We start from the raw sequence: 27,724 nt of genomic DNA on the forward strand, positions 1-27,724 counted from the left end.
ACTTCCTGGGCCCCCACCCCAGCCTGACTCTCATCTGTGGCACGAGGAGGTAGCGCTAGCTCAGAGGTTCCTAATCTGAGTGTTTTCACTCAAAATTAAAATTCCACCACCTTCCCCATAAAAAACAGATGTACTCACAGTATTCTGTGATTGAGAAAATACAACACCATCCTAGGCTACTGTGAGTTCATGAATGATTTACAATGAATTTGTACTTCATTAAACACTGTGACATGTAATATATTTTGAAATGGTCATAAATGTATCTGTGATCAACATATTTCTTCAACACCGTGTTTTATACACATATGGACATGTGCTCCACATCCTGGATTTATACACACTCCACCTCTCCATCCGTGGTTGGAAACTACTGGACTAGAGATGTCGGTGATGGGGAAGGTAGCATTGTGGCTTCAGAAAGCCCTCGATCTGAATCCTGCTTTTGCCATTCAGCACGTTGCCTAACTTCCTGGGACCCTAGTTTATTCTTATGTGTGGGTGCGTGCACCAGGCTCTATTCTAAGCACACTTCACATACTAAATTACATGCTTAGAACAGTTCCTGGCAAGTCAGTGCCCTCTAAATGTTAGTTATTTTTAACCTCAATGAATCCTCCCAACAACCCTACAAGGGAGTTACCATCCATTCATTTAAATGGAGGTTTAGATATTGTTTATTTATTTAGAGATTTATTGAACATGACCGTGTTCCAGGCTCTGATTAGGCACTGGAGATGCAACAGTTGCAAATGTCTGCCTTTATGGAGCACACCACAATTCCGATTTTACACTTAAGGATGCTGGAGCACAGAGAGGTTAAGCGCCTTTTCTGAGTTTACGCAGCGAATGGAACAAATGAACAGGACAAGCAACCTGGTGGCTTTGTCTACTGGCGCTTCTTCCCCAAAATCCCTGCGCTTTCATCTGGGAACTGCTTCTTCTCACACCCAGTCTGTCCATATGTTGCCTGAAGTAGCTGCTCTGGTCTCTCATGACCCTGCTTATGGCCCTTGGACCAAGCAGGGGACAGGAGTTCAAGTCCATGGGTTTTTTGTACTCGGGGTCAGAGAAAATGCAAGGTCAGCCTGTGGAAGCAGTAAGAGGAGGACTTGGGAGTGTTTTCTTCTATGTGGAGAATGTCACTCTGCAGGGAGCAGGGAGACTGGAAGCAAGGCATGGAGAGAAGCAGAGATGTGAGCGGGAGAGAGAGGGAGAGACAGACAGACAGACGCACAGGTGTTCATCTCTCCAAACTCAGCCATTCCTGATACCCAGCCACATTCCTCTCTGGGCTCCCGGAGACACCCAGTATCTTTATACCAAACTCCCCCTTTTTGCTTAAATTTGCAACCAAAGGGCTCCTAGTTAATAGACCAGGACATGTCAGGTGTCTGTGAGCAGGTGCTCTAAGGCTCCTTGAGCCTTGCCTTTGGTGTCTGGAGCCGAGAGTGTCCTGTTCTTAGATAACTTTGCAATACATTCTCTACCTCCAGGGCATGTGGCTGCCACCTAACTCTTAATAAATCAGATGGGCGCTTTCTACATGGAAAAGAGCCCCAGCCATACATCATTTTTGTTTTCCACTTAGGGAGAACGGCTATGCTACAGCAATAACCTGCCACTATATGTCTCAAAGCCCTATTTATATGGCCATATGGATAAATATATATAAATAGGACTGTGGAATAATAGATTAAAGGATGTGCTCGTCCATAGAAGACTTATGGGGCTTTCAGGACCTAATGGCGGCTTGATTCAGTAAGAAAAATGGGTCTTCAGCAGGATGTGGCCAAGAATTAGATGAGCCCATAACCTGATAGAGAGCCCACCCGGGAGACGGTGAGGTGGGAGGATTGTGTGAGGTGCCAGAAGCTCTGGCAGAACGAGCTGTGGGAGGGAAAGAGCAGGGCGGGGCTGTGCTGAGTCATGAGCCCTGAGCCGTCTTCCCAGCTCAGGTCACATATTCTGCTGTGTGACCTTGGGTGGGTCGCTTGCCTTCTCTGAGCCTCGGTTCCTCACATATAAATGAGGAATGTGGACTCGCTGCCCACTAAGGCCACCTTTTTTCACTCTGACATTAAAATGCCTTTGAGCTGCAGAGTCTCTGCCCTCGGAAGGTTGGGAAGATCTCAGGTAGGTGGAGGTTGTCTCCCAGGCCTTGAACCATCACTGGTGTGACCTTCTTGAAGGCTTCCTCAAAAGGGACCTGCAGCCACAAGCCCAGAGGTCCTAGGGCGGTCTAAATAGCAATAACGATGGTTGCTACTGCTACTCCCTCATTATTCTGCACGACGGTGTCTGGGTGCACTATGCTTGTGACCGGCAGCTAGAATCTATTGAGTACTTACTATGCCAGGCACCGTTCTGAATACCATACACGTGTTAGCATCCTCACAAGAACCCCAGGAGGCAGGTATCATTATTTCTTCCATTTAGAGAGGAAGAAGCAGAAGCACAGGGAGCCCCATGACTGGTCCCAGGCCAAGCAACTGGAAAGTGATGGTGTGAAGATACCCCCTGGAGTCTGACTCCAGAATTCCTAGTCTCCACTGTGTGTATCCCATGTACAAGGGCAGAAACAGAGGCTACTAGAGGTTAATTACTGTGTGAACAGCCAGGCTCCTCAGACCTGTCAATTTCCTGGGAAGGGATAGAGAGAAAAAGTGTTTCTCCCTGCTCCTCGTATTTCTTTCAGTTTTTCCAAGTCAGTCAATTTTTTTTTAAACAAAAGTCTATTTACAGAAGCGACACATAGGGCCCACGATAACCACGCGTCAGCCATGCTTCAGTGAACCCCCAAATCAGAGGTGGACTGGATAATGTGTACCTGAAGCTACTGGCTTTTTCAGGATTTCAGACTATTTTTGTTGTGTTGTTGTTCCCTCTGTGGGTTGAAACCAGCCTTTTGTGTCTTGATGAGGACACATTTCTCCTGGGGTGTAACAATGCAGCTGGTGTTAGACCTAATGCCAAAGAGAAAACATTTGCTATTTTGGAAGAGTTAATCCTAAATCTTCTTTCTTTGGCTCCTGCCTTTAGAAAAGGCATTTCTGAGGCAGGTCCAGGCAAGACTACAGCTGCAATAATCCTCCCTCGATCATCTTAACACTAATCACGAAACTTTACTGAGCACTTGTAATGTGCCAGGCGAGGCAGATTTAATTCTCCTGACGCCTTCTCTAGGAGTTTTGCTGTTACCCTCACATTGCAGCCAAAGGGCGGAGGCACAGTGGTTTATAGCTCGGCTGAGATGCCTCAGCCGGCAAGAGACCTAGCTGGGACTAGAGCCTGGACTGGGCACCCGAGGCCACCCTCCTGCCCTGTCAGGGCCCCCAGTGTGGGCACTTTCTCAGACCCTGTCCCATCTCCCACCTCCCACAGATCCCACCCGTCTTCACCTGTCCTGTGGCTGCGTTCAGGACGGGGCCTCCCAGAGGTTCAGAGAGGGCCAGAGAGGCCCTTTCTTTTTTTTTTTTTTTTTTGCCGTACGCGGGCCTCTTGCTGTTGTGGCCTCTCCCGTTGCGGAGCACAGGCTCCGGACGCGCAGGCTCAGCGGCCATGGCTCACGGGCCCAGCCGCTCCGCGGCATGTGGGATCCTCCCGGACCGGGACACGAACCCGTGTCCCCTGCATCGGCAGGCGGACTCTCAACCACTGTGCCACCAGGGAAGCCCGTCTTTACATTCTTACATGCATCCCTGTAACCCTACCCAGGTCAGGATATTTACAGCACCCGGAAGGTTCTCTCATGCCCCTTTGCCGTCACTATCCCCCAAGAGGTAACCACCATCATGACTTCTATCACCATGGGTTGATTTTGCCTGTTCTTGAATCTCATGTAAGTTGAGTAATACAGTGTATATTCTCTTGTGCCTGGCTTCTTTCGCTGAACGTAATATGTGAGGTCATCCATGCTTTAGCATTTAGCAATGGTTTATTCTTTTTATTGTTATGTAGCATTCCACTGTATGAATATGCACAATTTACTTACCCATTCTCTTATAGATGGGCATCTGGGTTATTTCCATTTTGGAGCTATCACAAATAAACTATTACGAGCACTTACTATAGATCGAATGTTTGTTTCCCCCCAAGATTCTATGTTGAAACCTAATCCCCAGTGTCATGGCGTAGAGGTGGAGCCTTTGGCAGGTGATTAGGTCGTGGGATTAGTGACCTTATAAAAGAGACCCCAGAGAGGCCCCTTGCCCCTTCCACCGTGTGAGGACACAGCAAGAAGACAGCTGTCCATGAGCCAGGAGGCAGGTCCTCACCAGGCACCATCTCTGCCCGGGCCTTGATCTTGGACTACCCAGCCTCCACAACTGTGAGAAATAAATTCCTGTTGTCTATGAGCCACCCAGTCTGTGGCAGTTCTGTTAGAGCGGCCTGAACGGATTAAGATGACGTTCTTGCACGCGTTTTTGGTGGCCATATTCACTCGTTTCCCTTGGACAGGGTATGTGTATGTTCAGATTTCAAAGATATGGCCAAAGAGTTTTCCCAAGTGGTTGTACCGAGTATCACTCTCACAGCAGCACATGAGTACGGAATAGACATTTAGAGATGGAGGATAAATGTCACGTCCTTACCCCTTTCAGTGTCACGCTGTGAATGGAGTATTTTGGAGAGAAGTCAAAGTTTACGCGGGACCTCCTTGAGGCCTGGGCAGCCTCCTGGTGCCCCACTGGGTTCATATCTGTTAAGAAAACTCCACAGAGGCACTGCTTTGTCTTAGGAATTGCCTGTGTTAGGGTTCTCCAGAGAAACAGAACCAGTAGGATATATAAGAGAAACAGAGACCGATTGGTCTGTATAAGAGGACGTTTGTTACAGGAATTGGCCCATGTGAAGTCCCACTACCTGCTGTCTGCCAGCTGGAGGCCCAGGGAAGCAGGTGGTGTTGTTCAGTCTGACTCTGAAGGCCTGAGACCAAGAGCGCTGATGTCTGAGGGCAGGAGAAGATGGATGTCCCGGCTCGAGCAAAGGGAGCGGTCCACTCCTTCTCTGCATTTTTGCTCTCCTAGGGCCCTCGAGGGATTGGCTGATACCCACCTGGATTGGGGAGGGCGATCTTCTTTACTCCGTCTCCTGATTCAAATGCTAACCTTCTTCAGAGGCACCCTCAGAGACACACCCAGACATAATATTGTACCAGTTACCTGGGCCTCCCTCAGCCCAGGCAAACTGAGCCATAAAATTAACCATCACGTTGCTGTACTTCAGCCTTTCCTCATCCTCCAGCCACCCAAGCGGTGGGCGTGGGGGAAGTGTCCTCCCAATCAATGAGGTCGAAAGGAGAGGAAGTGATCCCGAGTTGCCCTTTCTCACTGTGGGATCAGGCAAGGCCACGTGGACTCTAAGGCAGGGTCCTTGGCCCCTTTCAGCTGACATTTTTTGGGGCAGCTCCCACATGCCAGGCGCATTTGCTACTTCGCATTTGCTACTTCGTGTGACCATTCCAACAACCTTGCAAATTTGGCTATTACCCTGTGTCAGGCACCTCGTTAATGTTCATTATCACCCATCTTCACGACTGCTCCACGTACAAAAGACAAAAAGGCAGAGCAGAAAGACGAGGAACTCATGCAGGGTCACAGAGCGAGGAGGTACCAACACAGGACCTGCCCCAGACTGCCCGGCACAGTGGGGAGGCCACATGGTTCCTGGGCCAGCAGAGCCCGTTACTGTGAGTTACACGTGTGCACGTACGCACAGTAGTGTGCGTGTGAACACTACCTCCTGTGACAGGCGTGGCTCTTTCTGCAAGACGAAGCACAAAGGGATGTTTTGTGAATTGAATTACATTATTTACCAGGAGAGGTGACTTTTTAAAAAAAGATCTAATAGGAGACATAGGGTGAGGCCATTGGAAAATGTGACCCTGTCTTTTCTTGGGTGTGAATCTATAGGTTTTTATAATTGCCACTTGCTTCAAGCAGGGGTGCATGGACCCACTCCCCCTGCCACCCACCCCATCAGCCACCATCACGTGTACATTGCAGGAAGCTCGGCGTCCTGCCTTGGTCTGCAGTGGCCTGAAGTGGGCAAGGCCCCCGACTGGCTCTCTGCCTTGGCCTGGTCGGGTAGGAGGCGTCCACAGCCCGCAGGATTTGGAGTGGTGCGTGAGGGCCGGGTTCTTGCTGTTTCTCCACCCCTTCCCACCACCCTTGCCAGCACAGCACCCACAGAGGGGCTGGTCATTTCTGCCAGGTCTGATGATTTCAGAGTCTGTGAGGTAAGCTAGCACAGTAAAGCTGTAGAAAGTGATGCTTTCCAGGTGCAGAAATAACCTTCCCTCTGCTTGTTCCCTCGGATGGGTAGGACGGGCGAGTCGCCAGCCCTGTACGCGGCTCAGTCATTGTGTGCGACGTCGACGGCCTCGCAGGGGGCACAGCGGTGCCCTCCCCACCTGTGATCTCTCGTTCACTCCAGGGGAGCGGCTCCGGGGCCAGATGCGCAGCTGTGGGCTGGCCTTTGCTCACTCCTGCAGCCCAGCCTGCTCCTCCCAGAACTTGCCCCTTGAACGACCCAGGCAACGAAGGGTCCCTGGAAGGGGGTCCCTCCCTCACTTCCCAGGAGCTGCAGAGCTAGCAGCCAGCAGCCACGGCAGGGCAAGGCCCAGTCCCGGGCAGGGGAGGGCTTTGCTGTTAGTTCCCAGCAGCACCGAGCTCAAGGGTGAGGGCTGGAGCCGTGGAGGCAAGAAGGCTTATTCTGAGGGGTAACAGACAGGTGGAAGCGGAAGGTAAGATGCAAGGAGGGAAATTCGTGTTCTTTTCGCAGCTACTATGTGCCAGGCACATACCTTATCCTGTTTGGTCTTCACGACAACCCAATGGACCAGATACTGTTTATTATCACACCAAGGCCCAGCGGCTTGGGGACACACGCCAGCAGTGTAGTCACACAAGGCCCTGGGCTCAGAAGGAGCCCTGCACTCAGTTTAACGCTCTGCTGTCAACACCTGGAAATTCTTCATAACTTTTTAGCAAGGGGTTCCGTGTTTCCATGTTGCACTGGGCCCTGCAAATTCGGTACCAGTCCTGATTATACTCAATTTACAAATGAGTAAACCAAGGCCCATACGCAATCTGCCCAAGGTCACACCTGGGAAGTGGTGGACTTAGTACTTGGACTCAGGGCCGTCCTACTCCCAAGACCGTACACTCCAACCTGCCACGGGGCTGTATCCCGGCAGGGTACGTGGTATGTTAGCACAGTGGTTCTCAAAGCCAGGTCCCTGGGTGGGCAGCATCACTTGAGGACTTGGTAGAATCAGACCCTCTGGGGGTGGGGCCCAGCAGCCTGTGTTTTAACAAGCCCTCCAGATGATTCTGATGCGACTCAAGTTTGAGATGCTCTGAGCTAAAAGGTGGCAGATGACAGACAATGAAAAGAAGAGCGCAGTGAGGGAGGGAGGGGGGGAGGGAGATGGAGATCCTGTGTGTGCGTGTGTGTGTGTGCGCGCGTGTGTGTGTGTGTGTGTGTGTGTGTGTGTGGTGTGTGTTTTGCGGGGGTTGGTCTGCAGCTGTAAATAGGTTGGTCACAGTGGGCTCGGTGAGAGGTGATGATTGAACCCAAGTGTGAAGGAGATGGGGTGGTGCTCTCTGGGCTTGTGCAGGGGCGGGGGGGGGGGGAGGAAGACCCAGGAAGAAGCAAGGACCAGCCCCGAGGCCCGAGGGCGGGAATGTGCCTGGTGAGCCCGAGGGACAGTAAGGAGGCCACCGGGGCCCAGACAAGTGCGGCAATGGTGAAGACACACTCCCTGTGTCACCAAGGCTCTGGATCCCAATCCCCTTTTCTTGCTTATTCCATCCACGTGACAGTTACCTGGGGAGACAGTTTGGGAACATTACCCAAGAAGGACAAAGGAGGGGCTGTTTCTCTCGATGGGCAGTGATGCTCTTCAGGGAGAAGGCATGAGGACCCACCTGAAAGTGGGCTTTGTGGATAAACTGATCGGGCCTCATTTAGAACTGAGGCCCTTTGGCCAGTATCTTCAACGTGGCTTTCTCACTTCCTGGAGGGTAGCTGCTGAGAACAGAGCAGTATGTCTCAAGGATGCCTTGAGCTCCAATAAATAACACAGGAAGTTCTGGAAATGACTCTGCTGCAGGGGCAACAGTTCTGCAGTCTTAAGGGTTTTCTTAAAATTTCAGGGCCGGTTTAAAGCTTAGGGATGCAAATGACTTTGGATCAATATGCCATAAACTATGTAAATTAGCTAATATGAGATTTCTAATTTTGCAATTTTAGAATTTCCCCAACTCCACAGGGCTTCTTCTCCAAGCTTCTAGCTTCTGCTAAAAGGGTTCTGGAGAAACCTTTCCTTGGTTCTTCCAGATTTAGAAATAATAGCTGCCTCGTTTTTGGTTTTTTTAATTTATTTATTTTTATTTTGGGCTGGTTGGGTCTTCCTTGCTGCACGCGAGCTTTCTCTAGTTGGAGTGAGTGGGGGCTACTCTTCGTTGCGGTGCGTGGGCTTCTCATTGCGGTGGCTTCTCTTGTTGAGGAGCACGGCCTCTAGGTGTGCAGGCTTCAGTAGTTGTGGCACACAGGCTCAGTAGTTGTGGCTCTCGGGCTCTAGAGTGTAGGCTCAGTAGTTGTGGCGCACGGACTTAGTTGCTCCACAGCATGTGGGATCTTCCTGGACCAGGGCTTGAACCCATGTCCCCTGCATTGGCAGGCGGATTCTTAACCACTGCACCACCAGGGAAGTCCCTAGCTGCCTCTTATACTTATTATTTCTGTTTTGCTGAGCTGCTTTTTCAGTTCTCCAATATCTATTTAACAAATTATTTGTATTAAATCTTATCTGTTGATTGAAAAAAAATTTCAGGCCGAACTTGCCACTCAGCATGAAATCCCAAGAGGAGAGGATTGGCACAGTTGGCCAGCATTGGCTCATCCTCTTCCTCAGAAGTGACCCTGCCCCTGATGACCTTGTGAACTTGTGTCAGGCAGGGGCCCTGAGCTCCTTTGTCTCTTTTCCTTTGTCATCTCATTCCTAGTCTCAGCCCTTGTGCAGAATCTGCATTTCACTCCAATGGGGGGTGATGAGAACTTGGACTCCAAGGCAGTAGTGGAAGGAGAGGGAGAAGAAGGGAAGAAATATTGAGTGAAAGATGGATAGACTTGGTCAAGGATTGGATGGGGGGCATGGTGGGGAAGGGAAATGGGGGATAACTTCCAAGTTGGACACCGGGATAATTTAGCTGACGTTTAATTGAGTGCCGATTCTGTATCGGATAGTATATTAAGTGCACTCTGTGCATTGTTGCATTTAATTCCTCATTATACCCATTTTATAGATGTGAAAACTGAGCCTCAGCTAGGAAAGCACTTGTCTCAGGTCACAAAGTTAGTAAGTGGTGGGTTTGGGATGGAAACCAAAGCCTGACTGAAGCCATGATACCAGTGGTCCTCAAACCTTAGCATGTATTAGAATCACCTGGAATGCTTGTTCAACTAGAGACGACTGGGACTTACACCAGAGTTTCTGGTTCAGTAGGTCTGGGGCGAGGCCCGAGAATCTGCATTTCTTTTCTTAAAAAAATTAGTTATTATTCATTTTTGGCTGTGTTGGGTCTTCTTTGCTGCACGCGGGCTTTCTCTTCGTTGCGGTGCGCGGGCTTCTCATTGTGGTGGCTTCTCGTGTTGCGGAGCACAGGCTCTAGGCGCTCGGGCTTCGGTAGTTGTGGCATGTGGGCTCAGTAGTTGTGGCACGCGGGCTCTAGAGCGCAGGCTCAGTCGTTGTGGCGCACGGGCTTAGTTGCTTCGTGGCATGTGGGATCTTCCCGGACCAGGGCTCGAACCCGTGTCCCCCTGCATTGGCAGGCGGATTCATAACCACTGCGCCACCAGGGAAGTCCCAGAATCTGCATTTCTAATGAGTTCCTGAGTGACGCTGATGCGGTTGATCCAAGGACCACATGTTGGGTACTACTGCATCCCAATAACAAGGCCATGCCTTGGAATCACCTGAGCACTTACACATTCTGATGCCAGCTGGCTCCCCTCTCTGAAGGTCTGACTGAATTGGTCATCAGTGGCGTCCGAATTTTGGCATTTTTTTAAAAAGCCCCCTGGGTGTTTCTAATGTACAGCCAGGGTTGAGAACCGCTGCTCTAAACTCTGTCGATAGGGAATACAGGAGAAATAGCGGGTTTCTGGAGAAAATAATGGTCCCTTTTCACTAATATACAGAAACATAATGACTTCAGCTTTCAAGCTGAAACTCCCCAGCATTATGAGCCGATCTGCTTGGGGCCCAGCTAGATGTTAATTGAGTTTCCTGTTGGGGCCGGGTGCTTGTTCTGGGCAGCTTTTCCAACGACCTGAGTGAGGACTGATTGGGACCCGCCGGGTGGTGGGAAATGACAGGATGGAAATCCACTGAGGAGCTGATGACAGGTATCCTTGTAACTGGGCATTTTTCTTATGAATAAGGTTTGTGGGGATTTCACTTAAGTTAGCAGCAGCATGTTTTCTGACCAAAGCCCTTGCATAATTATGCAACGGAAATGTATTTGAAATTGCTTAAATGGTTATATATAGGTAGGCTTTGTTCAAGCATTTGAGGTACTTTTAAGAATTCTGTATTCAGTTGGATTACCTTTGAAATGTGCTTTGGAAATTGGAGTTTGCTATTCCCAGTTCAGTGCTGGGAAAGAGGAGGGTGCTCTGTATAACCTAAAAGCCACAGTGCTTTTTAGAAGGTTGGCATTGTTTCCAAGGATGATTAACTCGTATCTGGTGATTAATTTTTAGGAAATAACTGGGGAGGCTTGTGACTACTGCCTTAAAGTACAAGGAAAGTAAACAAACAAACAAACAAAACAAGGGGACTTCCCTGGTGGCACAGTGGTTAAGAATCCTCCTGCCAATGCAAGGGACACGGGTTCAAGCCCTGGTCCAGGAAGATCCCACATGCCGCGGAACACCTAAGCCCGTGCGCCACAGCTACTGAGCTTGTGCTCTAGAGCCCACGAGCCACAACTACTGAGCTCACGAGCCACAACTACTGAAGCCCACGAGCCACAACTACTGAAGCCCGCGCGCCTAGAGCCCATGCTCCACCACAAGAGAAGCCACCGCAATGAGAAGCCCGCACACCGCAACAAAGCGTAGCCCCCGCCCTCCGTAGCTAGAGAAAAGCCCTCGTGCAGCAATACCCAATGCAGCCAAAAATTAATTAATTAATTATTAATTATTTTAAAAAAACAAGGAAAGTTGAATGTCTCAATTCATCGGCTCTCACCAAGATTAAAAAAAATAGTGCTAATGTTGACTGGATGGAGGAGGAAGAAGAGAAATTGGAATCAGGGAGTGGTAGAGCTGCAGATTTGGAGCTGCAGAAGGCATCTAGACCAGGGACTCAAGCTCAATGCCTTCAGAAGCCTAAAGGGGTGAGGGACCAGCGTGCACCCCACCTAAAGAGGCAGCTGACTGTTCCATGCACGAATGGGGGCCCAATGCTGTCAAATTGCCTGAATTTTCAAGACAAGGCAGAGATCAAGATCTTAATATAAACTTTCCCAATTTTAAAAGGCTTGTTTAAATGCCATAAATACTGTGTTGGCCAAATAGGTCTGTGGGCTGTATTCAGACCACATCAATGATCTTGTCCAACCCCATTATTTCACAGAGGAGGAAATGCGCCCTAGAGGGTTTACTTGGTTATCGATTTAAATAACGGCAGTCAACTCAGAGCTCTTTGCCTTCAAGGCACTCACAGTCTGGTGAGGAAAAGGCAGGAAACAGGGATGGGCTCTGATGGAATGGTCCAGGAGGCTGTGAGGTTGGAGACGGGGTGGTCTCATCCCACCTGCGATCAGGAAGCACTTCCCTCTGGAGAGGAAATCTCAGCTGAGTCTTGACGGAAGAATAAGGGTCAGCCACTTGGAGTGGTGGTGTTAGAAGAGAGGACAGCTTCAGCCAAGACCTAGGGACATGCATGGTTGGAGAAATGCAGAGGCTGTAGGACTGAACCCAGGTAAGAACCTGAACGGGCAACTGGGAGATTTTGACGTGGCTGAAACTCTAGTTCACACCCAAAGATGTGCCTTCACTGTGGTGCAGGAAAAAGATGAGTCAAGTGTCTGAGAATCTGAGAGTGGGGCTTAGCCACGCCCAGAGAGGAGGGTGAAAATGTCAGGTGATAAAGTATAGTTTTAGCTTTTACTTTCTTCCTACTTGCTCTGAAACAAGCATTCCAGCACTGCCATCATAATCCCTGAAAGGCTGCCTGATTCTTCCATGGAGATGGCTCATTCTGCTTTTAACAGCTCCTGGTGCTTTGAGAGGATAGATCTTCACATTTCAATAATCAACGTGATTTCCCTTCGGTAACCTTAGCATTCATTGCAAGAGATGCTTTCTTTTTCAGCCCTGATGCCTTAGAATTTGGAGGAAGGGAAGAAAAAGCGGAAATTCAGATTGTTCTTCTGTGCTATCACATGTTTTACGGGAGTTTCTTTTTTTCTGTTCGTCACTCTAAGAGGGACCACTAGATTTGGACAAGAATAAAGGTTGCCCTTTGGGGCTTTCCTGGTGGCACAGTGGTTGAGAGTCCGCCTGCCGATGCAGGGGACGCGGGTTCGTGCCCTGGTCCGGGAGGATCCCACATGCCGCAGAGCGGCTGGGTCCGTGAGCCATGGCCGCTGAGCCTGCGTGTCCAGAGCCTGTGCTCTGCAACGGGAGAGGCCACAACAGTGAGAGGCCCGCGTACCGCAAAAAAAAAAAAAAAAAAAAAAGAATAAAAGTTGTCCTATTTCCTCCCCAGGTCAATTATTGATCGGCTGTCTCTGTGGCATCTCTAAGTTTTCGAGGTCCCACTGTTTTCAGTGTTTTCTTGGCACTGAGATGGGATCCAGACTCCATCCCTACCCTCATAAATCTTATAATCTTGTGGAGAGCTGTGTGTGATCAAAGTCATAACAGGGTTAAAAACAGGGGCGTCAAATTGTACATGCAGGGATTGAAGAGTTTGATTCCCTTTATTGTTGGTGAAACTGATTCCATCAGCAAACATCTTGACTTGCCATACATTTTTTCTTTTAAACTATATTTAAAAGTCACCATTTAGGGACTTCCCTAGAGGTCCAGTGGCTAAGACTCTGTGCTCTCAATGCGGGGGGCCTGGGTTCGATCCCTGGTCAGGGAACCAGATCCCGCGTGCTGCAACTAAGACCCGATGCAGTCAAATAAACAAATACTTTAAAAAAGTACCATAAAAGTCACCATTTAAACCCCTTTCAAGTGTACAATTCAGTGATTCTTAGTAGCGATATTGTGCAACCATCGCCACTATCTAATTCTAGAACATAGTCATTACCTGCCAAAGAAATCCCCCACTCAAACTGTCACCCCCATTTCACCTTCTCCCGACCCTTGGTTAACATTAATCTGCTTTCTGTCTCTATGGATTTTCCGATTCTGGAATTTCATCTAAATGGAATCACACACTATGTGGCTTGTTTTGTCTGGCTTCTTTCACTCAGCAGTTTTCAAGTTTCATCCATGTTGTAGCATGAACCAGTACTTATTGCTTTTTATGGCTGAATAATATTCCACTGTATAGATACATCACATTTTGACTATCCATTCATCAGCGATGGACATATGGCTTGTTTCCACATTTTGGCTCTTGTGAATAGCACTGCTATGAACACTTGTGTACAAATTTTTGTTTGAACATCTGCTCTCAGTTCTTTGGGGTATATACCGAAGAGTGGAATTGCTGCGACATATGGAAATTCTATGTTTAACTTTTTGAGGAAAAGCCAAATAGTTTTCCACAGTTGTTGCATCATCTTATATTCCCACAAGCAAATTATGAGGATTCCAATTTCTTCACATCCTCATCAACACTTGTTACTGTTTGCCTTTTTGATTATAGCCATTCTAGTGTGTGTGAAGTGATATCTCACTGTAGTTTTGATTTGCATTTCCCTAGTTTTGATTTGCATTTCCCTAATGACTAATGACGTTGAGCATCTTTTCATGGGTTTATTGGCCATTTGTATATGCTCTTTGGAGAAATAGCTATTCAGGTCCTTTGTTCACTTAAAAATTGGGTTGTTTGTCTTTTTGTTGCTGAGTTGTAAGAGTTATGGATATATTCTAGATACTAGACTTTTATCAAATGTATGATTTACAAGTATTTTCTCCCATTAAAAAAAAATTTAATTTTATTTATTTTTTATTTTTTGGCCGTGAGCCATGCGGGATCTTAGTTGCCTGACCAGGGATGGAACCTGTGCCCCCTGCAGTGGAAGCACAGAGTCCTAACCACTGGACCACCAGGGAAGTCCCGAGTATTTTCTCCCATTTTTTGTGTTGTCTTTTTACTTTCTCAATAATGTCCTTTGATACACGAGTGTAAAATTTTTATTGAAGTATAATTGACTTCCAGTATTATATTATTTTCGGGTATACAACATAGTGATTCAGTATTTTTATACATTACAAAAATGATCACTATGATAAGTCTAGTTGCCATCTGTCACCATACAAAGTTATTACAATATTATTGACTATATTCCCTATGTTGCACATTACATTGCAGTGACTTATTTGTTTTATAACAGGAATTTTGCACCTCTTAATCTCCCTCATCTATTTTCACTTATCCACCCAATCCCTTCCCCTCTGGTAACCACCAGTTTGTTCTCTGTATCTTTGAGAATGTTTCTGCTCTTTGTTTGTTCATTTTGTTTTTTAGATTTCACACATAAGTGAAATCATATGGTGTCTGTCTTTCTTGAAAAGTTTTTAATTCTGATGAAGTTTAATTTGTGTTTTCTTTTATTGGCTTGTGCTGTTGGTGTTATATTTAAGAAACTGTTGCCTAGTCCAAGGTCACAAAGGTTTACATTTATGTTTTCTTCTAAGAGTTCAGTAGTTTTAACTCTTACATTTAGGTCTTGGATTGATTTTGAATTAATTTTTGTTTATGGTGTGAGATAGGGATCCAATGTCATTCTTTTGCATGTGGATATCCAATTCCCAGCCACATTTGTTGATAAGACTATTCTTTTACCATGGAATGGTCTTGGCATCCTGTCCCAAACAATTGATCACACATAGATGCATGGGTTTATTTCTGGATCCTCAACTTTATTCCATGGATCTATACATCTTATCCTTATGAGTATCACAATGTTTGGATTACTGTAGCTTTGTAGTAAGTGTTGAAATTGGAAAGTACAAAGTCCCCACTTTTGTTCTTCTTTTTCAAGATTGTTTAAGCTATTTGGGGTCCCCTGCAATTTCATATGAATTTAAGGATAAACTTGTCCATTTCTGCAAAGAAAGCAGTTAGATTTTTGATATAGATTGAATTGAAGCTGTAGATCATTTTGGAGAACTTTGCATCTTAACAATATTAAGTCTTCCAATCCATGAACACATAACGTCTTTCCATTTATTTGCTTTATTTAATTTTTTCAATTAACTCAAAATCAATCCAAGATGTAAACATAAGAGTTAAAACTATCGAACTCTTAGAAGAAAACATAAATCTTTGTGACCTTGGATACATATAACACCAACAGCACAACATTTTGTAGTTTTCAGAGTACAAGTCTCGCACTTCTTTGGTTAGATTTACTCCTAAATATTTTATTCTCTTTGATGTTATTGTGAAAGGAATTGTCTTAATTTCATTTTTGGATTGCTCACTGCTAGTATATAGAAATACAAGTGATTTGTGTGTATTGGTCCTGCAACGTTGCTAAACTTGTTTATTAGTTTTAATAGTTTGTTTTGTTTTGGTGTGTGTGAATTCTTTAGTGGTTTCCATATGTAAGATCATATCATCTATGAATAGAGATAGTTTTACTTCTTCCTTTCCAACCTGGATCACTTCCCTGCCCCCCCCCCCACCCCGCCGTATTGCCCTGGCTAGGACTTCTAGTACAATGTTGAATAGAAGGGGCAAAAATGGACTTCCTTGTCTACTTCCTGATCTTAGGGGGAAAGCATCAGTCTAAGTGTGACGTTAGCAGAGTTTTTCATAGATGCCTTTATAAAGGTTGAGGAATGTTCCCTTCTAGGCCTAGTTTGTTGATTGTATTTATCATGAAAGCGTGCTGGATTTTTTTTTTCCCCAAGGGATTTGTCTGTATCTGCTATAGGTTTTTTTTCTATTAATATGGTACTGGGTGCATGATAAAGATTCAGTAAATATTTATTGAGTTAATGATATAAGTGCCACTGCCCTGACAACAGCAGAGCAATGTTGCTGCACAGTTTAGTTGTGTTTTTCTGTGTTGCTGGTCTGTTGTTGTCTTTATGGCATCTAAGTTGGATTGCCCCCAGTCATCACCATTCGCTTTCTCCCAGCGGTCCTTTTGACCTACAACGACATCTTGGAAGTGGCTGTCTAGGGGTTCAGGTAGTTGAACCCCCTCAGGTCAACCAGAACTGACAACTATACAGAAATCCTATGACCTTGGCCTTTGTAACATTTGGGCTAGCTAAACCAGACAACAGATCTTTGCCTTCCAAATGTGCAGGTCTAAAATGTTAATGTCAAATCCTAAGTGCATTGTGTGTTAGAAAGCTTCAAAGAGTTAATTCCAAGAAGTCATTCCTATTAATCTTGGTGTCTGGATAAAAACCGAATTGGGGACCTCAATTACCTGATTGTGTCCCCCGTAGACTTAGGCGGCAGTAATATTGATGAGGATGGCAATCATTTCTCCCACTTGGAGACCCGATTGCCATCCCATCCTAAGCAATCTGTCCCTCATGTGCATCTGGAAGCGGGCATTAGTTTTCTCTTTTCTTCTGTTGTAGAGGGAGTTTTTGGTTCCTGAATCCTTAACCCCTTATGCTGCACGACACAGCCCTACTTGACTGAAGAAGGTAAATAACCTCACGTATTAGAATTGTCTTTCACGGTTCAGGAAGCACTTTGATGTTGTCCCGTCTCAACCAATTCTCATCACTGCCCGGTTAGTAGGTATGACCGAGCCCGTTTGTCAGGTGAGGAAACTGAGGTTTGCAAAGGTGAAGTCACCTACCCGCCTGCATCCTCCAGCTGGTAATGGGCAGAGAGATGGGACTCAGAACCTTCTTGACTTTCTGGCTCCCGTTAGAGAGGGCTTCATCATACAGGTGCAGATGTTTTCAAAGGACCACAGACAGAAATGTCCAAGCCTTCTCCTTGGTTCAGTGGTTTGTGGGGGCATGAAGAGCGCGGTCTCAGTGAAAGGCTGTGTGGGAGGACAGAGAAGGGTTTCAAAGTGGGCAGCGGAATGGGCACATTTAGTGTCGAAAATCAGACCTCTCTATCTTGCAAGCAGCAGTTTGTGTCCTGGACCTCTGTTTACCCATAGTTCCCCTAGGCTGACCCTTGTCAATTATCCCCCTGGTGAATGATTGGTAGCATGTTTTTGATCTGCTCACCTCCCTCGACAGCGAGCATGTGGTCAGAGGGCATGAATTCCTCTGAGCAAGTGTCTAAGCAAAATGAGTCATGGAAGCAAATCCTCACCCAAAGTAGTTAAGCACTGGTGGCAAAGGCCATACACCTAAGAAAAGAGTAGGAGCCTTTGCTGGGCTGTGTTCCGAGAGCAGGTTTATACTTCCTTTCCTCCTTTGCCTTCTATCATTGAACAGAGGGCAAGAGGATGTGAATGAATATGTTGGAAAGAAAATGATGAAAGCCATTCATTCACTTATTCCTTTGCATTTAATCCTACATTTCTTCACTCAGTAAATGTGTATGAAGCGTATCCTGTGTGTTGGGGTCTGTGCTGGGCAATGGGGATACAGAAGTGAGCTGGGCAGACATGGTCTTCTTTACCTTCATGGAACTTGGAGTCTAGTAGAGGAAGAAAAACAAAATTAAATAAACAAATAATTACAAATCAGGGTAAAGTACCAGGAGGAAAATAAATAAGACCCTAGAGAACAAAAGAGGAAGACTTAATTGGATTCGATGATCAGAAAGACATCTCTTTTAGGACATGCCATGTAAGTTCTATTTTATTTATTTATTTTTTTAAAATTTGTATTGGAGCATAGTTGATTTACAACGTTGTGTTAGTTTCAGGTATACAGCAAAGTGAATCAGTTATACATATAGCAACTATTTTTTTTTTTTTTTTGGTTCTTTTCCCATATAGGCCATTACAGAGTAGAGTTCCCTGTGCTATGCAGCAGGTCCTTATTGGTCATCTATTTTATACGTAGTAGTGTGTATATGTCAATCCCAATCCCCAGTTTATCCCTCCCCGCCTTATCCCTGCGTAACAATAAGTTTGTTTCTACATCCGTGATCCTACTTCTGTTTTGTAAATTCTATTTTCAATATAATAAGAAAGCCATCTTGGGGCAGAGGAAGAGGTTAGGAGAAAAAGAGTTTTCCACACAAAGCATAAAGCACAGCACTGCAAAGGCCCTGAGGTGGCAAAGAAATTAGTGTCTTCAAGAAAACGAAAGGAACCCAGTGTGCCTAATGAGTGGAGAGCAAGGAGGAGAGTGATAGGAGATGAGGTCAGAGAGGTAAGTAGGGGACAGATCATGCAAGGTCTTGTTTTTCCTCCCTAGCCTCCTACTCCCCACATCCCAGTGAGGTCTTAGAAACATGTGTCCAGTGGAAATAAGTCAAGGTCAATGGAAATAAGACAAAGGGAAAGTGAGCAGTGGAAAGATTGAACTACTGGCCTCAATTCTTCACTCCTCCATATTCTATATCCGTACCCTTGCCATGGCCTCTTGAGTTTGGGCTTCATCTTGTGACTTGCTTTGGTCAATGATATGTGAAGGCAACAAAGGCTGGAAATATGCGGCACCAATGAATACAACTCCTTACACTTCTGCCTTTTGTTATTAAAAGAACAAGCCTTGGGGAGTCCAAGGAAGATGAGAGGCACCTGGAGCAGACCTGGACCCATCTTGAAGCCTGGAGTCAAACCCCGCCAAGCCTTAGCTTATGCCGTTGAGTTGTTTGTTTTGCCTTTGAGTTTTTGGAGAGGTTTGTTATACAACATTATTCTGGCAATAGCTGGCCAATGAGAGCAGCGTGGTGAGGACTTCTCTGAGGAATGATTGACAGAGACAGGGTACTTATCTGGAGAACAGAAGATTAAAAAGAAACTAAGGTCTGTCACATGCCAGAAGGATTAGGTTTATTCCATGTGATCCTAAAGTACATGTATGAGACCCGTGGGTGGATATACAGGGAGGCGTGTTTAGCTTTACCTGGGGAAGACCTTTTCATCCAGTGAAATGCCAGGAAAATGGCATGAATTATCTCAGACTAATTTTCATCACCAGAGGGCATGGAACTAACAAGGTAGCGCCTACTCTGTGCCAAGGACGCTCATATTTTTTTCTTTTACTGCGAGACAGTTTCCACCAAAAAATCTGTGAGGCAAGGATTATTTTAAAGATAAGAGAATTGAGGCTCGGAGAAAGTAAGAAACTTGCAGACGTCTATACATAGCCAGTAAATCGCAAGGCAGGATTGGAACCCAGGTCTGCCTGACACTAAACTCCTCCTATTGGAGAAGCATGTGTCCAGAGGTGGTTTCAAGAGGATTCAAGTACTGAATGGGGAGTGGGCCTGGGCCCCCAAACCATTCCTGCTCCAGGATTTGGCAAGTTTCTTCTACTTGGGGGTAGGGGCGAGGTAGGGAGGGGAAAGGAGAAATGCAGCAAGTTTTGCAAAAATCTCAATTTATTCCATTTAAATGGTTTCTCTTTATTCTGACGTTCTATCTTGTCAACTGTTCTTTTTGAAATCAAATAATGATGTTAGTTTTCAAATTTTTCTTAATTTAGCAAAAGAAAAAGTTGTCAACCTTGTCTGTCTCCCCAGGTATTTGGGGTGATATGGGCTATGAAATCGAAAAGTCTAGAAGCCGCTACCTGGATGACTTCCAATGTCTTTTTCAGCTCTAAACTTTTATAACTTTAAAAAAAACTCTAAAGGTCAAGTAACAGGCTCCACGGGACTCAGGAATCTGCCTTGGCCTGCGGTTGCCTCCAGGCTGAGGGAGGGATGCAGGGTTGGCTGCCTTCTCTGAACTTGAAGAGAAGACAGAAGTCTCAGAGATCACACACTTCCTGGAGCAGTCTGCTTCTGTCTCATGTGGGCCCATTTTGCTGATTCAATGGCAATAGGTCACTGTGTCCCACCCGTAATGGTCTGTGTCACAGTGCTCTGATGGAGAGGGTTGTCAAGGTGCCCACCGAGGTAAGAGCACCTGTTCGGCAGCTAAGCTGAGCTGTGCTGATGGTGCTGAAACCTCCTGGCAGAAAGTTTATCCTTATCCCTCATCACTCGAGACAGAGCGTTTTCCCTCAGGCTTGGGCTTGCTGGGGGCAGCCTTTTAGCTGCCCATGAAGGCAGTTAGTAGGGACTTCTGGGAAGCTGCAATCCTATCCTCTCCTTCTTGCCCTCCTTCTTCTTTTTTTTTTTAAATTTTATTTATTTATTTATTTTTGGCTGTGTTGGGTCTTCGTTTCTGTGCGAGGGCTTTCTCTAGTTCCGGCGAGCGGGGGCCACCCTTAATCGCGGTGCGCGGGCCTCTCACTGTCGCGTCCTCTCTTGTTGTGGAGCACAAGCTCCAGATGCACAGGCTCAGTAGTTGTGGCTCACGGGCCTAGCCGCTCCGGGACATGTGGGATCCTCCCAGACCAGGGCTCGAACCCGTGTCCCCTGCATTGGCAGGCAGATTCTCAACCACTGTGCCACCAAGGAAGCCCTCCTTCTTCGTCTTTTAAAAAATAGCTTTATTGAGATACAATTTACATACCATACAATTCACCCCTTTTAAGTGTATGATTCAATGATTTTAGTTTATTCATGGATATGTGCAGCTATCACCACAATTTATGGCATTTTTATGACCTCCCAGAGAAACCCCATACCCTTTAACAATTACTCCCCCTTCCCCAACCCCTACCCTGTATCCCTCTGCCCTAAACAACCACTAATCTCCTTTCTGTCTCTATAGATTTTCCTAGTCTGGACATTCCATATAAATGGAATCATACAATAGTGGTGTTTTGTGACTGGTTTCTTTCACTTAGCATAATGGTTTCAATGTTCATTCATTGCTGTAAAATGTGTCAATATTTCATTCATTTTCTTAGATTTTATTTTTGAGTTATTTTATGCTTACAGCAAAATTGAGGAAAAAGTACAGTTTCCATATACCTCCTGGTCCCCTCCCCTGCACCCATAGCCTTCCCTGCTGTTAAATCTGCCACCGGATTTGACATTTACTGTCGAATGTAAATTCATTTACTATATTCGATGTATTTACTACAGTCGACGAACCTGCATTGACACCTCACTGTCACCCAAACCTAAAGTTGAACATTGGTTTTGTAAAGATCCACTCTTGGTGTTGTAAATTCTGTGGATTTTGGAAAATGCATCCACCTTCTCCATGTATAGAGTCATACGAATAGTTTCACTGCCCTAAAAATCCTCTGTGTTCCCACCTGTTCATTCCTCCTTCTCCCCAACCACTGGCAACCACTGATCTTTTTACTGTCTCCATAGTTTTTTCTTTTCCAGAGTGTCATGTACCTGGAATCACATAGTATGTAGCCTTTTCAGATTGTATTCTTTCACTTAGTAACATGTCTTTTCATGGCTTGATAGCTCATTCCTTTTGATGGTTGAATAATAGTCCACTGTATGGATGTACCACACTCTATTTATCCATTCAGTTACTGAAGGATATCTTGGTTACCTCCAAGTTTGTGCAATTATGAATAAGGCTGCTATACTTCATCCATTTTATGGTTGAATAATATTCCATTATATTTTATAATTTATACTATTATTATCTTGTTTATCCTTTCATTATCTGATGAACATTTGGATTGTTTCCACCTTTTGGCTACTGTGAATAATGCTGCTAGAAACATCCTATACATGTTTTTGTTTGAATACCTGTTTTCAATTCTTCTGGGTATTTACCTAAGAGTGGAATTGCTGGGTCATGTGGTAATTCTATGTTTAGTCACTTTGAGGAGCTGCCAAACTATTTTCCAAAGTGGCTGCACCATTTCACATTCTCACCAACAGTGCATGAGTGTTCCAACTTCTCCACATCCTCACCAACACTTGTTATTGTCTGACTTTTTTATTTTAGCCATCCTAGTGGATGTGATATGGTATCTCATTGTGGTTTTGTTTTGCATTTCCGTGATGACTGATGCTGCAGAGCATCTTCTCATGTGCCTATTGGCCATTTGTATTTCTTTCTTGGACAAATGTCTATTCAGATCCTTTGTCTTCTTTAAGTTGGGTTATTTGTCTTTTTATAATTGAGTTGTGAGAGTTCTTTATATTTTCTGGATACAAGCCCCTTATCATATATATGATCTGCAATATTTTCACCCACCCATGCACTCTGATATAGTGCTTGCCTCCCTCTCCTTGCCCTCCACTGCCACCCAGAAAAACCGGAAACAGAGAGTGTAAACAGAGTTTTGATTTGTTTTTAAAAGCTCACCCACTTCTTTCAAAATAATTGAAAGCAGAGACTCAAACAGATATTTGTACACCAGTACTCAGAGTGGCATTATTTGAAGTAGCCAAAAGACAGTAACACAAAAAGTAAATTATCGGAAAGAGATCTGGCTTTGGAGTAAACCTGCCTGGGTTTGACTCCTGGCTCTGCCATGAGGCCTTAGGCAAGTACCTCCCTCTCTGGGCCTCAGTTTCCTCACCTGTACAATGAGGTGGTAATAATTCCTTCCTGAGAAGGGCCCTGGCTCAACAAGAGAATGAGCTGAGCGATGTCCAGCATCGGGGCAGTGTGATGAAAGGGGTTCTCAACTTGGAGAGAAGAGACCTAGAGGAAGGTTTCCTCTCAGCCCCATCTTTGCTGTCAGTACGACTTTGGGCAAGCTGGTCTTCTAGATCTCAGTTTCCCTGTCTGTAAAGCAGGGATATTAGCACCTGCCCCTATTACACACTGTAAAGTTGTGAGGTTGATAAGAAAGTGTTCAGTAAAAGGAACAGTGTTATACAAAATGGAGATTAGAAAATAAAGAAATACTTGGCAGAATGATGAACTGTTAACCCAGAGTGTTGTTGTTAATTAAAAATGATCCTGCATAATATTCATCCATTAACATGGATAATTATGCAGACTATGTAGAAACAGGCGACACCATTTATGAGAGGCAGGATGCTTACAAAGTTATATGGACACAAGAATCAGAACTATGCCCAATGACGTATAATGTAGACAAAGACTAGACGGGATCACGGAAAAGATGTAAGTAATTATTGGACACAGGCCTCGGGAGGATTATAGAAGATTGAAACACATTCCTGGAAAGTCATCGTCATGTTTTTACAGTAAGAATGATTTAAAAAAAAAATAAGTGTGGTGGGGGTCGTTTGGGGACAGGCTGCACTTGAATTCTGGCCCTCATGCCCACTGGCTTTGTCGGCCACTGGAGACCGAAACCACAGCAAGCGTCGCCCTGCGGAAGCCCTGCCCTGTCTGTCCTGCCCCCTGGCCTTCCCTGCCCTTCAACACTCACATCCTCAAATGAGAGATGGACCACAGGCCGCTCAACATATGGGACATAACTGTGCTTCCTTAACATATTTTTTTTTTCAGTCAAAGTAAGAGTCCCCTGTTCTTCTCTTCCAATCCCCAGGGCAACCACCTCTCACCTGTTCAGCTGTTTCTTCTGAATGTTATCTGCATATCCCTGTGCAAACACTGCTATTTCTCTATTTTATGTTTTAACAGTATATTCATTGACTTCCTGCTCTTGGAAGAGGGTTTAGCTCACTCAAGCTTAGCCTCCCTCTCCCTCTGTCTCATTTTCCCAACACAATTATATCACTATTTCGGATTATATCACCACTTGTCATTTTAGGAAACACACTACACTCTTCTTGTTCACCCACTGTTATCTCCCAATGGTGATCCCCACCGATGCCTCCTGAGAAGGGGCAGCTCACGCTGCAGCCTCCCCTCATCTCTCCTCCTTCCTCCTCTCCCCCGTTTCGGTCATATGTACTTTTACCTCGTCTCCATCCATAGCATTCCCGTTGTTTCGTAACTGTAATGAAGCCTTCCATGCTTTGCTTAAAGATTGATTCTAAAACTAATAAACAATGTTTACTTTACTGAGATTTATATACATACACATGTGGCTCGTTGCCCGGCCAGTGACATACCTGCTTATGTTTGCTTTCTTGCAGTACTTTTCTTGAATCAGGAATTTCAAATAGCTTTTCTTTTTTATCTAGCAGTAGTTGGCTTCATCATATTCTCAATTTCTCCCTAACTTTCCATCCCAACAGGTGTTCTATTGAGTTTTTCCCCTCCCCAAGGATCTACCTTCTAGAGTCTTCTGTGCTCCTGCTTCAGTCTGGACAGTAATAATCCAGGAACTTCTTTTCACTGATTTCCTGGGCTCGATCCACACTTTCGGAGATTTGGGTTACATACTTGAATTTCTTTCCTTATTTTGCCAGAGCATACCATTAAGTAACATCTTACGCAGAGGTGTATGGCGGGTAAAATTTCTAACTATTTTACGTTTGGAAATGTATTTATTTTGCCTTTAGACTTGATTGATACTTGGACTGGGCATTGAATCGTAGGTTGTAAATCAAGTTCCCTTGAGACTTTGAAGGCACAGCTCTGTTGCCTGCTATATAGATTTTTCTATTGAAAACCCTGATCCATTCTCATTCTATCACTTTCTAGGGACCTAACTCTCAGTGGAAGATTTTAGGGCGCTCTCCTTATCCTGACTGACCTCTAGTTCAGTGATGTTCCCTGTTTCAGGTGTGGGCCTTCTTCACACACTGTTCTGAGGTCTTGTGTCCTTCATCTCTGAGAAATTTTCCTGTATTATTTCTTTGATAATTTCCTCTCCTCTGTGTTTTCATCCTCTTTTTTCAGAAACTCCTAATGCTTGGATACTTTTTTGATTCTTCCTCCCTATCTCTCCTCTGTTGGCTTGTATTTTCCATCTCTGGCTTGATGTTTTCAAATCACGCAAGGATATATAAGCTCGAGAACAATTTGTCTTTTCGCTTACAGTCTTATATGAAAATGTATTTCTTGTTATATTGTGTCTATAAATACAGAGTGACAGACATTTCAGACAAGAAATGTTTACTTAAGACTTTTAGGTTAACCATAAGACATAAATCAAAACTGCCTTCCGTGAGCGAGGCTCTGAAAACTTCACTACAAAAATGAGAGTGTGGGATTTTGGCGGCCTTAGATGAAGACTTCAGTAACTAGGTGAGGCGGGAGCCAGGTAGGAAAGAGAAAACTGTGGTCTTGTCAAGTGCTTCAGGTGCCACTTCTGGTCCCCATGCTCTTGGGCCGTGCTGCCCCCTGCTCCCACCCATGCCAAGAAGTGGGTAGCGTCAGCCAATCGGGCCAAGGAACTGAAAGGTTCGCATCTCAAGTCTGTGATGGGATCTTCCCCGAGCAAGGCAGCTGGACTGGGAAGGGCAGGGGAGGCCTCCCTGCCAAAGATAGAAGCTAATCAAGGCACTAGGCAGGGGGAAGCAGGATCCAGGCAGACAAACATCAGAGAAGGGCCCAGAGTGAGGTTCGAGGGAATGTCAGTTAATAAACTGACAGAGGCTCCGAATGCTAACCACATCCAAGGTCGTGTGGGTCAAGGGAAGCAGCATTCATCAGCTTAGGGGGCTGAGCAGGCTCTTCCCCAACCTAGACCCGTTACCTCCATGATGCAGGGTCTTCATCTTCATCAAGAAGATGAAGCAACAGAATAGAAACATAGAGGCTCAAGGGCCTGATGTTCTTGCACCCTGAGTACATGACTATTCCTCCTTAAGCCTGTATTCGTCCTTTGTGTGCCGTGATGTTGCCCAGAGCTTTGTATTAAGCACCCCCTCAACCCCACCCCATTGTCAGTTGGCTTCACTGTGAGGGGAAGGAAGAGACACATGCACACAGACACACACAGAGCACCGCCACCACGCCAGCTGGTTCTTTCCTTATGTACAAATATGCTGTGCATGAAGGAAAGAACACTCTGCTCAACACTGTGGTACACTGAGCTGGGACTGGAGCCGCAGCGCTGAGTCAGATGCCCTTCCTGCTTCCGTATCCCGTGGGGGAGCAGACATGTGAACAGAAGAGGGCTGGCGATTCCTTCATGGGTCAGCTGCCTCCAAATGAGAGGCTTGGCAGGAGAGGAGGCCTGCAACCTGTTGTCCCTCTGTTCATTACTTGCTGAAAGAATACTCTAGATAATTAGTCATTCATGCAAATGTTTACTTACTCAACAAATGTCTATTGGATTCCAGTAATGATAATAATTAGCGCTCATTGAGTGCTTGCTCTGTGTCAGGCACAGTGCTAAGCCCTTTGAACTCCATTATGCACCAGATGTTAGGAGGACAGAGATAAAGACACAGTAACTGCCTTCAAGTTGTCGAGAGGCCAGGAATGAACACTGCAACCATTTCATGTAACCTTCACAACAACATCCTGTGAAGTACCGTTCCTGAGAGGTAGTATAGTATAACAGAGTCCCTTTTGTATCAGGGACCTGGGTCTGAAACCTGTTTATACTAATTTTTGGCTGTGTAGCCTTGGGCAATTTACTTAAACTGTTTAAGCCTCAGTTTTCCCATCTATAAAATGGGCATGGAATTCATAACAGCTATGTCTTATGGAGTTGTGAGGGTTAAAGGAGGTAATGCATTTAAAGTGCTACCGCATTACTTGGCACATAGTGAGCTATTATTAAGCCTAGGGTATTACGGGATCCCAGGAATTAACTTAGCATAATGTTAAATTAAGGCAGCCCAAAGGCATTTTTTACCCACAGGACGAGTAGGAGTTAGACAGAGAGGGAAGTGGAATTAGTCTAAATGGTTTCTATTATTCTGGTTGGAAGCCCAGCATTGCCTTCCTGCTCCCCAACAGTATTTCTGTGGAGCCACAGAGACCTCTTCAGTTCCAACTTCTACCACCATAACTCACAGTGCGTATTTGAGGTAGGCCTTGGAGAAGTCTCTTCTTGTTTCTGGGCTTCAGATTCTTCATCTTTACAGAGAAAATGCTCTAACAATCCCACCTAGGAATCTATCCTTAAGTATGTTCATGACAGCATTACCAATAATAGCAAAAACTTGTAAGCCATATAAATATATAGCAATGGAGAAATAGTTTAATAAATTATGATGCATTCATATACAGAAGACAATATAGCTGCTACAAAGATAGAGGTAACTCCATATGAGTTGATATAGAGAAATGTACTCTAGTGAGCCATAATTTATATGCAATAAATGCATTAATTTGGGGGAATGCAATACAGCTCTATGCATTTTGGCAAAGGTATTCACTTGTCACCATCCCTCCCACCAAGAAAAAACATTTCCATCACTTTAAAAATTCCCCTCATGCCACTTTTCCATTAATCCCTCCTCATCCACGCAGAAGCAACCGCTATTCTGATTTATAACACCATAGATCCATTTTGTCTCTTCTTAAACATCATATTTTTGGAATTACAGTTTTTAAAATATTCAGTTATGTTGTTTCAAGTAACAGTAGTTTCCTTCTTGTTCCTGTTGTACATTGAGTGCTTGTGTTCCCCCCAAATTCATACGTTGAAGCTCTAAGCCTCAGTGTGGCTGTATTTGGAGATGGGGCCTTTAAGGAAATAATTAGGTTGTGAGGTTATAAGGGTGGGGCCTTGATCCAATAGGATTAGT

The 27,724-nt window shown here is 45.3% G+C and overlaps 1 protein-coding gene across 1 annotated transcript in view; it reads right to left on the reverse strand.

The window, feature by feature from the left end:
- Positions 1-661: 661 nt before the first annotated feature.
- Positions 662-27,724, reverse strand: part of LOC132511541 (uncharacterized) — an 88,679-nt gene continuing 61,616 nt past the window's right edge. Inside the window, exons 3-4 of the transcript XR_009537636.1 lie at positions 17,034-17,225; positions 662-1,165 (exon numbers count right to left, since the gene is read on the reverse strand). The gene's annotated coding sequence lies outside the window, so the exon portion shown is untranslated. The remainder of the gene's footprint in view (positions 1,166-17,033; positions 17,226-27,724) is intronic.

This window comes from Lagenorhynchus albirostris, chromosome 20, assembly GCF_949774975.1.
Source record: "Lagenorhynchus albirostris chromosome 20, mLagAlb1.1, whole genome shotgun sequence".
NCBI lineage: Eukaryota > Metazoa > Chordata > Mammalia > Artiodactyla > Delphinidae > Lagenorhynchus > Lagenorhynchus albirostris.